This window comes from Paralichthys olivaceus, chromosome 7, assembly GCF_024713975.1.
Source record: "Paralichthys olivaceus isolate ysfri-2021 chromosome 7, ASM2471397v2, whole genome shotgun sequence".
Lineage (NCBI taxonomy): Eukaryota > Metazoa > Chordata > Actinopteri > Pleuronectiformes > Paralichthyidae > Paralichthys > Paralichthys olivaceus.
In genome coordinates, this window is record NC_091099.1 from 26996080 (window position 1) to 27010660 (window position 14581).

At 44.9% G+C, this 14581-nt stretch overlaps 1 protein-coding gene across 2 annotated transcripts in view; it reads left to right on the forward strand.

The window, feature by feature from the left end:
• Window positions 1-11868: 11868 nt before the first annotated feature.
• The window catches only part of ripor1 (RHO family interacting cell polarization regulator 1), a 53396-nt gene continuing 50683 nt past the window's right edge, over window positions 11869-14581 (forward strand). The window contains exon 1 of one of the 2 annotated variants that reach the window (XM_069527841.1): window positions 11869-12011. The gene's annotated coding sequence lies outside the window, so the exon portion shown is untranslated. The remainder of the gene's footprint in view (window positions 12012-14581) is intronic. The other variant, XM_069527833.1, reaches the window with a different exon arrangement.

A 14581-nucleotide genomic window follows, 5' to 3' on the forward strand; every position in this document is an offset into this window, starting at 1 on the left:
AAGTTCCATGTTTGTTGGGACTTTGGAGTTTGATGTTCAGAGATACTTGATAATCCCCTTCATTAATCCAAATCATACAGCCAGTTGATAACACAGACTTCTACTTTTTCCCTTCATTTGTGGGTATCACATCCACCCAACAAACAAAAATGGCTTCCGACATTTGTTACAACCCCCCCCCCCCCCCCTTTTTTTTTTTAATAAACTTGTGTTGTGACTGGCATGTAGTATGTGTAAGGCATGTAGTATGTGTAAGGCATGTACATGTGTGGCGTGTAAGGACCACTGGCCAGACGAACTGAACCATTTAATTCGACTTCAAAACTGTCTTAAAGACATCAAGGCCTGGATGAACCAGAATATTGTTAAACACAGACAAAACTGAGGTCATAATCCTGGGTCCTAGGCATCTCAGAGAGACTCTGTCTAATCAGTCGGTTAACCTAGATGATATCCGCCTGGTTCCAAACTCCACTGTGAAGAACCTAGGAGTTATCATTTATGAAGATCTGTCACTTACCCAACACATTAGTCAAACCTCCAGAATAGCTTTCTTTCATCTGCGTAATATAAAGAGAATCAGACACATCCTGTCAAAACAGGATTCTGAAAAACTGATTCATGCCTTTATTATGTCTAGGCTAGACTACTGCAACTCCCTATTATCAGGGTGTCCCAGCAGATCCTTAAAAATCCTTAAGCTAGTGCAGAATGCTGCTGCACGAGTACTAACAGGAACGAGAAGACGGGATCACATTACTCCTGTCCTAGCTTCACTTCACTGGCTCCCTGTTAAACAGAGGATAGAGTTCAAAATCCTCCTTCTGACTTATAAGGCCCTCAACAATCAGGCCCCATCATATATTAAAGAGCTCTTAACCCCTTACTGCCCCCACAGACCACTTTGCTCCCTAAACTCTGGACTCCTTGTAGTGCCTAGAGTTACTAAGAGTAGAATGGGTGGTAGAACTTTCATTGACCAAGCTCCTCTCCTTTGGAACCAGCTCCCACTCTCAGTGAGGGAGGCAGACACAGTCTCTACATTTAATGTTAGACTTAAAACCTTCCTTTTTAATAAAGCTTTTAGCTCAACCCTGAACCATAGTCATCCATAGCTATGCTGCTATAGGCCTACACTGCTGGGGGATCACCCATCAGGCACCAGCACCTTCTCTCTTCCCTCTCTTCTTCACTCTCTGCCTGGTTTATTTTGTTATATCTTGTTACATATCTCTAACTCCTTGGGTCTTCTCCTCCCCTCCATACTGTGCGGCTCTCCGGAGCCTGTCCTGATGAGGGATAGACCTAGTGAGGTCACCGGTCTTTCGCAGGGCTGACATGGAGGGTCACGCAACCATCAGCACTCTCACCTGAGGACCTGCCACCTCTGGAGCCATGGGTCGTATTACTGCGCATGTGAACCAAGAGGGAGGCAGGAGTGCCCAGGGACCAACGCGCCCTTGGAAGACCATGCAAACGTCCATGTGGAGATTCCCGGGCACTATTCAAGCCCCTGACCTGACACTGTGACTCAACCATTTCCTTTTGTTCCAATATATTACTTGTTATTTCTCCATCACACCAACCGGTCCTGGCAGAGGCCATCCAAACCGAGTCCGGTTCTGCCAGAGGTGTCTTCCACCTGGGAGTTTTTCCTCCCCGCTGTTGCTCATGCTTGCTCGGTGTGGAACAAGTTGGATTTTTTGTTTCTTAAGATCTTGGACTTTTGTGCAGCACCCTGAGACAACTGTTTGTTGTGATACCGTGCTATATAAATACATTTGATTGATTGATAAATCTTCTTCCCCCAGTATGAGCGAAGTTTACCGGGTCCACCTCGCTCGCCCATGTTCTGAACCAGTGGTTTGAGGACCACTCCCCTCGCCTTCTGATCATAGTAGGACTTGTTCTTTACACTTGACCACAAGCTGGTTTTGTTTGTGATCTTGTACACTTCTGTCATCCTCTTTGACCACTTCTCAACGTAACCTTTGTGTGTCACTGATCTGTTGTTTTCCAATAATCCGAATAGGAGATTCATGGGGAGGCAGGGGTTTTGTCCATACAGCAGGTAATGAGGTGAGTACCCGGTGGACTCGTGACGAGTGCAATTATATGCGTGTATCATTTGTGGTAGATGTTCCTTCCATCTCTCCTTTTCCCTGTCTGTCAGTGTCCGTAACATTTGCAACAGTGTGCGGTTGAACCGCTCCGCGGGGTTACATTGCCGGCGGTACGGTAATGTTGATGAGTGTCCGACCCCTGACAGCCGTCCAAGGGTGTGGAAAAGGTTGTTCTCAAACTCGCATCCTTGGTCATGGTTGAGACGATTTGGATAACCAAGACGAGGTATGTAGTAGTTGTATATTAATTCAGCTGCAGTTTGTCCTGAATTGTTTTTGGTTGGGTAGGCCTGAGCAAATCTGGTGAAATGGTCGATTACTATCAGAATGTACTCAAAGCCTCCTTTTCTCTTCTCTAGAAGTAGGTAGTCAAGGCAGACCAGATCGAGAGGGGAAGCAGAGGTCAGGCCCCCCATTGGTGCACACACATGTGTGGAAGGTTTCTTTCGTTTCATGCTGCATTTTCTTGTAACATAATCCTCTATATATCTCTTCATGTATGGCCAATAGAAACGCTCTCTGGCGAGGTGGAGCACACGTTTTGTATCAACATGTCCCATGTTGTCATGGAGGTGTTTTAGGGCAACTTGACAGGTAGAACTAACTGTTTTCTTTCTGCCGTCCAGCGGTACAGCACTCCATTCTCCAAATGTAGTTGACTCCACTCATGAAGGAGCTTGCGAGTGAGCCCACCCACTGACCTTCTGACCTCATCAGTAAGAGCCTCATTGGTCTCTTTCAGTTTTATTATTTCCCCTATTCCAGGGTCATCTCGTTGGGCTGTTGCCAGGTCTTCGAGGCTTATTTCAGGCAGAAGTGAATGAGGCTGTTGCATTACATCAGCAGAGGAGGTGTAAAGTGCAGCTATCCATGCTACATCTTTCTTCTGAGCTGCTCTACCTCCTTCCCAGGTTGCTTGCAGCACTTCCTGAGACAGCTCATCAGTGCATGTTATAACATAGTTGTCAATATCGAGTGGGATGCATGAGAGAGTATCGGCATTGATATTGTTTTTTCCAGGTCTGTATTTGATATTGAAGCGGAACTCTGACAATTCTCCAACCAAGCGATGCCCAACTACATACAATTTTGAGGTGCTCATGATGTAGGTAAGTGGATTATTATCAGTGTAGATGGTAAAATGTGGAGCAGTCCTGTGTATAGGAACGGTAATAGCTCAGGAAGCCAAGAACCTTATCAGAGGTCACCAACTGTTTGAAGTGGTTTGGTTTTTAAAGCCAGCACTGCGTTGAGGTCGAGCTTCACCCCATGGTGCTGCAGTACTTGGAGAACCTTGCGGATCACCTCCACATGGTCACTGAAGGATCTGGAGTATCACAGTAGGTCATCCAGGTAAGGAACGCAGCACTCGTCTCTGAGAGACCCCAACATCTCCTCCATGCTCCTCTGAAAAGCTGCAGGTGCATTAGAAAGTCCAAATGGTATTCTTTTCCACTCATAAAGCCCCCAGGGAGTGATGAAGGCAGTGAGATGGCGTGACCCTTCTGCTACAAACCCCTGGTGGTAAGCTTTACCTTGGTCAAGTATGCTAACTTGGCTGACCAGGCTCTGTTCATCTTTGATCACCAGGTGGAAGAGGTGAAGGAGAAAATTAGGTTTCGCCCTACCAGAGAGCGAGGAGACCCAGCTCAGGTTGTCGCCATTTTAAAGGGGCTATATGGCTGTGCGCAGTCATATGTCACATTACAGCAGCCCTTGTTTTCTAGACGCCAGCACAAAGGTGAGACATTGCAGGAGACTTCTTTAGCGCTCATGGCTTTGATGGAGCAGGTCAAGCAGCGTGTGCCAGATGGTATGCCCAATGCAGACTCTCTGCTCCGGGACCAGTTTATCAAGCTTGTTCTTGACAATGCTCTCCATTGGGAGCTCAAGCAGTTGGTTCATGGCGAGCCCACAATCACCTTGTTGGAGCTACGTGTTGAGGCTATTAGTTCGGAGAGGGAGGGCCTTCCAGGGGGTGCTAGGGGGCGTAGTTTTTCTTTACCATCAGCTTTTGGCCTTCAGTGTTGTGTCACTCACAAAAGTCAGAATTGGGTGACCTAATGGATCTCTTGAAGCATCAACAGGAACAGCTTATCCAGCTTAGCCAGGCAGTAGCCTCCCTGCGGGCTTTAACACTCTTCTCGCCGGCCAGAAAACTGAAACCCTCTGACGATGTCCCAGTCCGCCAGAGGTACCGGCGCATCCCTCCATCAGAATATGAGGCACTAAAGGCCCACATTAACCAGCTTCTTGAGTCGCAGGTCATTAGAGAGGGCAGCAGTCCTTACGCGTCCCCCATTGTCTTGGTTCGCAAGATGGATGGGAGCCTAAGGTTGTGTGTGGACTATCTGTAACGTAGTAACACTAACTCTTAGTTTGTTGTTGATTTTTTGTTTGGTTCCATGTCTCATCACTAACTCTCCTGTCATTTCAGGGCCTGTCTTTCTTCCCTGCCATGCAATCATCTAATTTCCCTCACTTGGTTTTCCCCGCCCACCTCCTCACCTGCAGTCCATTTGCTCATTAGTTCCTCAGTATATATTCCAGTCAATTTCACTCGATCCCTGCCAGATTGTCTAGTGTGTTCTTGCGTAGCTATCCTGCATCGTATTCTGTGTTCTTGCCTGCCGGTTCCTGACCTGACTGCTACCCCGTTTGGATTTTGGATTCCCTTCTTGCCTGCCCCTTTGGATTTGTTTGCTGTACGGATTGATATCCTGGTTTTGACCTCTGCCTGTCTTTTCTCTGCTCTGTCGGTGAATAAACCACGTTGCCCAAACTAAGACTGTCTGTTGGTGTGCTTTTGGGTTCTTCCTTGCCAGCACCAGTCAGCGTGACACTATCGCCTCCTTAACAGCAAGACCAGGAAGGATGCCTTCCCCCCTACCTCGTATTGAGGAGAGTTTGGATGCACTGTCTGGGGCCCACTGGTTTTCCACCATAGACCTTGCCAGTGGATACAACCAGCTTCCTGTTATTGAACAGGACAAGCCCAAAACCACCTTCTGCACGCTTTTTGGCCTCTTTGAATTCAATCGAATGCCTTTTGGTTTGTGTAATGCCCCGAGCACCTTCCAGCGACTGATGCAGAGGATGTTTGGTAATCAGCAGGGCCAATCTTTGCTACTATATTTGGATGACATCATTGTCCTCTCATCCTCTGTCCAGCAACATCTCCAGCAACTAGAAGTGGTGCTCAGCCAGCTCCAAAAGGAGAGCTTAAAGGTGAAGCTTGACAAGTGCACATTCTTCCAGCATAAGGTTAGCTACCTGGGCCATGTCATCTCCAGCCAGGTTACTCATCGCTTTGTGGAGGGCTTTGCCAAGCTGGCAGGCCCTTTGCATAAGTTGGTGGCCGAGTTTGTGGGCACCAAGCCCAACAAAAGGTCAGGTCAGGCCCTGGGTGCTGCATGGAGGTTGGTTACAGCCCCTGTACTGACATATGCTGATTTTTCACACCCTTTCATCTTAGAGATTGATGCCAGTTATAGTGGCCTTGGGGCTGTCTTATCACAGGAGACGGATAATGGGGTCAGGCTTATGCCAGCAGAGGCCTTTGGCCCACGGAGCGCAACATGTTAAACTACACCTCAATGAAGCTGGAATTCCTTGGGCTCAAGTGGTAAGATTGTGGTTTGTAGTTTAGTTTGTCGTAGACAGCCGATGTTAGGTTAAGTGAGGCCTGATAACTAAAAGATATCCCTGTCGCACGAAGCTTGGTATTACAGATCCTTGTTCTTATGTCTATGGATCTCTGCCTTGTTTTTCTACCTGCATGCTTGCTTGATTTCCTCTTCAGTATTTCTAGTGCTCAGGAGTCCTGCTTCATCTGTCAGCCAACCACACCAGAAGCAGTCAGCCACTCAGCCTCTGCTCACTCAGGTAGGAGCAGTTACTCACACTGCTCCCCACCCCTGAACCCAGCAGTGCAGCTGCTAGTTTCTCAACCTGCCCAAGAACACTGTACCTTTACAACTCAGCCCTGGATCGAAAGACCTGAATCCTGAATAAGTACTTTACAGTAATCAGTGTCTCTGACATAAAAGCCTATTCATTCAGTTTTGCACAATCATCATACTTTGTTTTGATAACTTTTGCTTCTACCTACTCCTGTTTTACCTTTGCTCAGCAAATTGTGCAACAACATTTAACCATAGAACATAATAACAGCATAACCTGCAGTGAGGAGATCCAGCAGCTGCTCCTGAGAAAGTTTTGGTCCACAATACCAAGGAGAAGCTGCAAAGGGAGTAATTAGATGTAATTCTGCTCAGTATCAAGTATTGTGACAACAAAACAAATGTCAATGACTCAAGTGCCATCACACAATTCTTACAGGATACATCCATTGATGATCCACATAATGAAGCTGTTTCTCCTTTACAATGCCTCACTGTGTACAATGAACACAGTGAGCAGGAGTCAGTATGATACTTTGTCGCCATCTTCTGGCAACTTACAACTTTACATAAGGTCAAGAGACACACTGACGACTATGTTGATAATGAAGTGACTCAAAGGGAAGACTTACATCAACTGGGCAGAAACAATGGTCCTGACAGAGTCTAGTCACTCCTGAGGGTTTGGGGAAAGGTAATTTTTCCCATGATGACCTTAACATGAAGGGGTCAACTGTATTTTTCATGAACTACAATACTGTTGTTAGATAGAAGGCATCAATATGCTCATTGATAATGAGGTATTTGGTGTCGTGACTGGGCTGCAGCTCTGACAGGCATGCAACATCGGATGGGGTTTCTATTAATGGTCTGTATTTATATCAATACAAACCATTTATATAGTGTTTTCCTAGTCCTGATGACCACTCAAATCACTTTACAGTACAGTTTCTTTGCCATTCACACACATTCATACAGTGCATCTATGCATTCTTTTTTCTATGAGGGGCAATTTGGGTAGCAGTTTGGTAGTATCTTGCCCAGGGACACTTCAGCAGGCAGATGAGGAAGACTGGGATCGAACCGACCTTCTGGTTAGAGGAAGACCACTCTATCCCCTCAGCCACAGCCGTCCTACTAAGAACGAGGAGATTTTCCTCTGCATCTTCACCAACAGATATTTTTGGAATTAGTGTCATTTGATTACTAGAACCAGTGAAAGTGGTGAGAACAGCTTAAGATTCACATAGCTCTCCTTTACCAATATCAGCAGGATGCCATATCACAAGTCACAACTCCATGGCTGAAACACAAACTATGCCCATATTTTGTGAAATGCATTGAGTGTGTGTAATTTTATTTTGTTTTCACATGTTTGGAAATGGGCTTGATGTTCTAATGACCACTTCAGCCTGGAACTCACCATTGGTGAGCTTAACAGTAAGTGGCCCATGGCTGCATATAGGCAAATCTTAAGGTGACTGTTACAATGAGCTTGTGACTTTTGCAGTGCACATATGAGAGCGTATTTTAAAATGATACTTGGTGTAAAAGTACCAGAAGAGTCAACTCTTTCCTTTTTTTAATCTAGTGGACAGATGGATATATGATAATACTGTATTTTATCAATAATATCATCCACAGTAATTCACAGGTCAAATCACTTGTTTAAAGTTGAGGGGATAAAAGATGTCATGCATCTGTAAAATGAACAAGAGAAGTCAGTCTACAACATGTTTAGCGTAGAGAACGACCTGCTCAGACCAAAATCTTCTGCCACTGGGACATGACTGAATTGATTGGCTATTACAGAGTCCACATACTTAAGATCATGCTTGTGTTTATAGAAAGTTGGACAGTCAATAGTGTACATGACAAATAGAAGTAATCTAACTGTAAAAAAAATCATCAAAGTTAAAGACCAGATTAAAGTTTAAAGGTCCAATGTGTAATATTTAGGTGAATGTAGAATAATCCTCATGATGTTTTCAGGAGTTTGTTTCATCAAAATTGCATGAATTGTTGTTTTCTTTACCCCATAAAAGGTCTTTTATATTTAAATACTTCATATTTACATTGAGAGGGTCCTCTCTACGGAGGCCGCCATGTTTTTTACAGTAGTCCAGACTGGACAAACTAAACACATTTTGAATTTTAATGACAACTGAAGGCTACCATAGTTTTTTTTTTCGTGTTTAGAAGGGGAGGATGAGGTGAGGGTATTTAGCTGCAACATGCAATTTCAACACTAGATATCAAAAAATTCTAACAGCAATCTCTGTGCAAAGATTAATTTAGTTCAAACCTATAAAAAAAACATCTGTTTTCGAGGTCAAGCATGAAGTTTCACATTCTACAAATTGTTTATTAGAGTAAATGCTGAAAGGAGGTGTTAAAAACAGTGTGAACATATCAAGTATCAAGTAAATTTGGTGGAAACAAGTAAGAACAACTTTTTGTTTTTGTTACTTGTTTAGTTTTTAATAAAATGTCCTTAGTTATATTTGGTATAAATGTATAGACCTGTCTGTGTTTGTTAGTGTGTGTGTGTGTGTGAATGGAAGGGTATCACCAGATTATCAATTTTCCAAGGTATCTCTGAAAATTCTTAAACATTATACATATATACATCATATGGTGTCAAATTATAAGTGACATCATAAAGTACAATTTTACTGAAAATACATTGCAAAACATTTCACAATTAAGTCCAGAAATTAGATCATACAATGTAGTAACGTGTTAACTGTTACAGTTTATTTGAATCAATCATTTTTCATGATGACATCAAAATGAAATGGCATTATTACAATATTTTAAAAAATGCTATTTCTACATGCAGTGTATGTGTAGTGTGTGTGTCAACTCTGCAATTATTTTCATTGAAGTTATTTGGATTTATATTGGACTAAATACATTACTTTTGTATGTATGAGTGCAACTTTGTGTAGTATTTCAGTAGCTATATAATATTAATATTCCATATATGTTAAAAGGGAAAAAGTTAAAAAATAATTGAACTTTTTCCATATTACCAGCACGTGTTGTTAGGTTGTTCATTTATACACTTGTTTATTCCCTTTGTTTGACTGGTTTGATGATTAATTCAATAAATTAACTACATATGAAATGATGCTGTCACCTTCACTCAGGGATTTTGGGTGAACATAAAGCTTATGTATGGGATAGAATTCCAGTGAAAAGCAGAGTAAGTGGGTAGGTTAGGAACTTGATACATGGCCATGGGAAGTTGAGGGCCATCCAGTGAGGGTACAAAACTCAAAACAGCAAGAATCATGCAAGCAATCCCAGTGATTCTGGATATATGCAGAGGATGAAGGATTTTTCAAATGGATGAAACCCAACATCTAAGCTAATTTACAGCTGCTCAATATTCCAATACCCACGATTGGAAACTAAGGTCATAACTAAGCTAAAAACCTGAAACACCCATTGATGATTACCAATGCTAGAAAGTGCCATCAGAAACTCTTCAAGAAGATGTGAATGTAGCACTGAGCACTATCGCTACTGGGACCATCACTAAGACCAACAAGCAGCACTACCCTACAGCAGGGGTAGGGTAGAGAAGGTCATAAAGCATTGATAAGATGTCATGAGATCAAGGCAACACTATCCATACATTAAGCACTGGAGACTGTCACACAAAGACGTCTCTGGCCACATGCCTGAAGAGGTACGCCAAGGAAGGGGAAGCCAGGAAAACAGGATGTTCATTCTGTTAGTCTACTCTCAGTGGCAAGGTAAAAACACCAGATTAGATCCACCCAGGGCTAAGACTGAAAAGTTCTGGAAAACATATGGGAGAAGGAGGCATCACATAACATCAATATTCAGTGGCTAGTGGATTTGAGACCACAGCAATCTCCCAAAACAAGACCCAGTTATCATATCATTGGCAGAAATCCAAAAAACAGTTTCAAGCATGAAGAGCTGGACAGCAGTGGTTCTAATCTTGCTGTTTTGGTGATGGTGTTGATGTTGGAGGCCCACTTTAGGTCTTGGGAGATTGTGGATTCCAGAAATCTGAAGGTCTCCACAACAGACACAGCACTGTTGAGTTTGATGAGGGGGGGACTCCTCCTGAAGTTCACTGTCATCTCCACAGTTTTGAGCTTGTTCAGCTCCAGGTTGTTCTGAACACACCAGAGGGCCAGCTGTTCCATCTCAAGGCTGTGCGCAGACTCATCACCATCCCTGATGAACTGTTAACCAGGGAGGTTTTCCACCCCACTGTCCCCACTGTCGCCAGTGCTGCTCATTGTGGGAACTGTTGGGTTTCTCTATATTCATAAGATTTTAAGGTCTTGAACTTCTATGTAAAGGGCCTTGAGATAATGTTTTATGAATTGGCAAATTGAATTGAATATGTTCCTGTGATGGAGGATTTCTTGGGGACTGGGATGATGGTGGAGCGTTTGAAGCAGGAGGGGACTTCACACAGCTCTAGTGATCAGTCAAAGATCTGATGAAGATGGGGGCCAGCTGATCAGCACAGACTTTCATGGAGGAGGGGGATGAATAATGTGACAATGTCAATTGTGGTAAACTATGTTTACAAATGTCTAATGTACTATACCACTGCTTAAGTCATTAAATACACTGCACTGATTAACTGATCCTAATAGAAGTGACTGCTATACTATATCATTTTAAATGTCCAGCAGGTGGTGATCTTGCACAACTTAAATGGAAGAATCTTAAGCCTCTGTTGTGTTGCATGTTTGATGTGTTCTCAACAATGTCAAGTAAAGATGAATTAAAAATGTTATTTCACAGGAATAAATTCAAGCTTTTTCATCGCACAAAACAAATCATCAGTTTTCCTATTAACTCATAGTTACTGAACATGAAGAACATGCTTTGGTTAAAAAGGTACATGATAACTTACCATTTCAAAAAATTCTCTAGAAAAGATTCGACCAATTACGACCTTTTCTATTCAACTGTTTAATAATGGGAGCCAAAAGATGATAGTCCCTGCTGTTTATTAGAAACCTGAGTCCCACCAAGTATAAACAAACCAATCTTGTACAGTATTTTTGTGCTGGAATATTCCATAGCCCTTTGTTTGTTGTGTGAGGACTTTCGGGACTTATGTGAAATGCAGACATTTATGATTATTCATAATATAGCCTCAGCTAAAATACATCTGAGGAACTGGGAGGTTGTAAGACTACATTCTACACAAAGGCGGGATCAAGTCCCATCTTGAGTTCTTCACCATATCAGTGGAAATAGATCACGTTACCACAAACCACTTGCTGAAAGCTGCCATTCTTGTTCTTAAGTCATCCTACTGCCTATTGGAGTCCATCAATGTGGAAGTTTCATAATTTCGTAAATTATTTCACAAAATACTATTATTATTCAATGTTTCGATTCTGAAAACAAAAAGTTTGTCCAGTTTAACTTAATATGTTATTCTGAACATCCATCCAAAATACACTCGTATACATAGATAAAGTAGATGACATCGATGAGCAGTTTACAGAATGTACAACAATATCCTATTGATTCTAAATCCTCTGATGTCCTTTTTGCTGCCTATAGTCGATGCTCAATAAATGGATGTCATATTTCCTGCTAGTTAATGAACCAACCTGCCATAGTTCCAAGTTGGTACTGGAGCCAGTCTCAACCGGATGTCAGGAGACCCGACAGTGTCGTGGTGAAACAGTTTGACGTTTCAATGTGAAAGTGCCGACCGGAAGTTTTGCACATGGCTCAGCTTGACGCAGTCGAAGTGACCGCTACAGCGCTGACTGCATGGAGGAGGAGAGCTGCTCTGTGAACCAGCACTGGAGGTTTCATAGCAGGACACAGTTCACTCGCACACCGACGGACAAGAGCTGTGCCCGGGACTGTACAGGTGTCTGTTCACGGCAGGGCCGTCGGCTTTTCTCTCATTAGGATAAAGAGAAGATTGGAGTGAGGCGAGGAGCCAGAGCACTGCGGCGAACATGTACGTTGATTCAAACTGTTTGTTGTTCTACATATCTGAGTGTCTGACTGTCTGGCGTCTTCCCTGGGTTAGTCAGAGTTACTGCTGGCGTGTGGTTGTGATTACATTAGCATTGGACATCTCCTCTGTCTTATGTGAAGTGTCTCTGTCTGCTGCTGTCCTGTTCACTTCTCCGCTGCCTGGAGAAAGCAGTGTTTGAAATGTGTTCATGGAGCAGGGGTCTTCTGGCCTGAGCTCCAGCTTCAGTCAAGTGGCTTGACGCCAGCAAGAGCTGAAAAGAAGTGCAGTCTATTGTGTGGATGAGCTGTCTGTCCCCCTGGCCGAGCCAAATACCTGCTCTGTCAAGTGCGTACCGCTACTACTAAGTTGTTCAGGTGTTAGACTGAGCCCTGTCAGTGTTTGTTTCTGTCACCGGCCTCAGTGTTTGTCTCTGTCACCAGCCTCAGTGTTTGTCTCTGTCACCGGCCTCAGTTTTTGTCTCTGTCACCGGCCTCAGTGTTTGTCTCTGTCACCGGCCTCAGTGTTTGTCTCTGTCACCGGCCTCAGTTTTTGTCTCTGTCACCGGCCTCAGTGTTTGTCTCTGTCACCGGCCTCAGTGTTTGTCTCTGTCACCAGCCTCAGTGTTTGTCTCTGTCACTCACCAGCCTCAGTGTTTGTCTCTGTCACTCACCGGCCTCAGTGTTTGTCTCTGTCACCAGCCTCAGTGTTTGTCTCTGTCACTCACCAGCCTCAGTGTTTGTCTCTGTCACTCAGCGGCCTCAGTGTTTGTCTCTGTCTCTCAGCGGCCTCAGTTTTTGTCTCTGTCACTGGCCTCAGTGTTTGACTCTCTCACCAGCCTCAGTGTTTGTCTCTGTCACTCACCGGCCTCAGTGTTTGTCTCTGTCACTCAGCAGCCTCAGTGTTTGTCTCTGTCACCTGCCTCAGTGTGTGTCTCTGTCACCTGCCTCAGTGTTTGTCTCTGTCACCTGCCTCAGTGTTTGTCTCTGTCACTCAGCGGCCTCAGTGTTTGTCTCTTTCACCTGCCTCAGTGTTTGTCTCTGTCCCCCAGCGGCCTCGGTGTTTGTTTCTGTCACCAGCCTCAGTGTTTGTCTCTGTCACCCAGCTGCCTCAGTGTTTGTCTCTGTCACCAGCCTCAGTGTTTGTCTTTGTCACCGGCCTCAGTGTTTGTCTCTGTCACTCACCAGCCTCAGTGTTTGTCTCTGTAACTCACCGGCCTCAGTGTTTGTCTTTGTCACCAGCCTTAGTGTTTGTCTCTGTCATCCAGCAGCCTCAGTGTTTGTCTCTGTCACCAGCCTCAGTGTTTGTCTCTGTCACTCACCGGCCTCAGTGTTTGTCTCTGTCTCTCAGCGGCCTCAGTGTTTGTCTCTGTCACTCACCAGCCTCAGTGTTTGTCTCTGTCACTCACCAGCCTCAGTGTTTGTCTCTGTCACTCAGCGGCCTCAGTGTTTGTCGCTGTCTCTCAGCGGCCTCAGAGTTTGTCTCTGTCACCGGCCTCAGTGTTTGTCTCTGTCACTCACTGGCCTCAGTGTTTGTCTCTGTCACTCAGCGGCCTCAGTGTTTGTCTCTGTCTCTCAGTCGCCTCAGTGTTTGTCTCTGTCACCGGCCTCAGTGTTGTTCTCTGTCCCTCACTGGCCTCAGTGTGTGCCTCTGCCACTCACCAGCCTCAGTGTTTGTCCCTGTCACTGGCCTCAGTGTTTGTCTCTTGTCACTCACCGGCCTCAGTGTTTGTCTCTGTCACCAGCCTCAGTGTTTGTCTCTGTCACCGGCCTCAGTTTTTGTCTCTGTCACCGGCCTCAGTGTTTGTCTCTGTCACCGTCACCGGCCTCAGTGTTTGTCTCTGTCACCGGCCTCAGTGTTTGTCTCTGTCACCAGCCTCAGTGTTTGTCTCTGTCACTCACCAGCCTCAGTGTTTGTCTCTGTCACTCACCGGCCTCAGTGTTTGTCTCTGTCATCAGCCTCAGTGTTTGACTCTCTCACCAGCCTCAGTGTTTGTCTCTGTCATCAGCCTCAGTGTTTGACTCTCTCACCAGCCTCAGTGTTTGTCTCTGTCACTCACCAGCCTCAGTGTTTGTCTCTGTCACTCAGCGGCCTCAGTGTTTGTCTCTGTCTCTCAGCGGCCTCAGTTTTTGTCTCTGTCACTGGCCTCAGTGTTTGACTCTCTCACCAGCCTCAGTGTTTGTCTCTGTCACTCACCGGCCTCAGTGTTTGTCTCTGTCACTCAGCAGCCTCAGTGTTTGTCTCTGTCACCTGCCTCAGTGTTTGTCTCTGTCACCTGCCTCAGTGTTTGTCTCTGTCACCTGCCTCAGTGTTTGTCTCTGTCACTCAGCGGCCTCAGTGTTTGTCTCTTTCACCTGCCTCAGTGTTTGTCTCTGTCCCCCAGCGGCCTCGGTGTTTGTTTCTGTCACCAGCCTCAGTGTTTGTCTCTGTCACCCAGCTGCCTCAGTGTTTGTCTCTGTCCCCCAGCGGCCTCGGTGTTTGTCTTTGTCACCGGCCTCAGTGTTTGTCTTTGTCACCGGCCTCAGTGTTTGTCTCTGTCACTCACCAGCCTCAGTGTTTGTCTCTGTAACTCA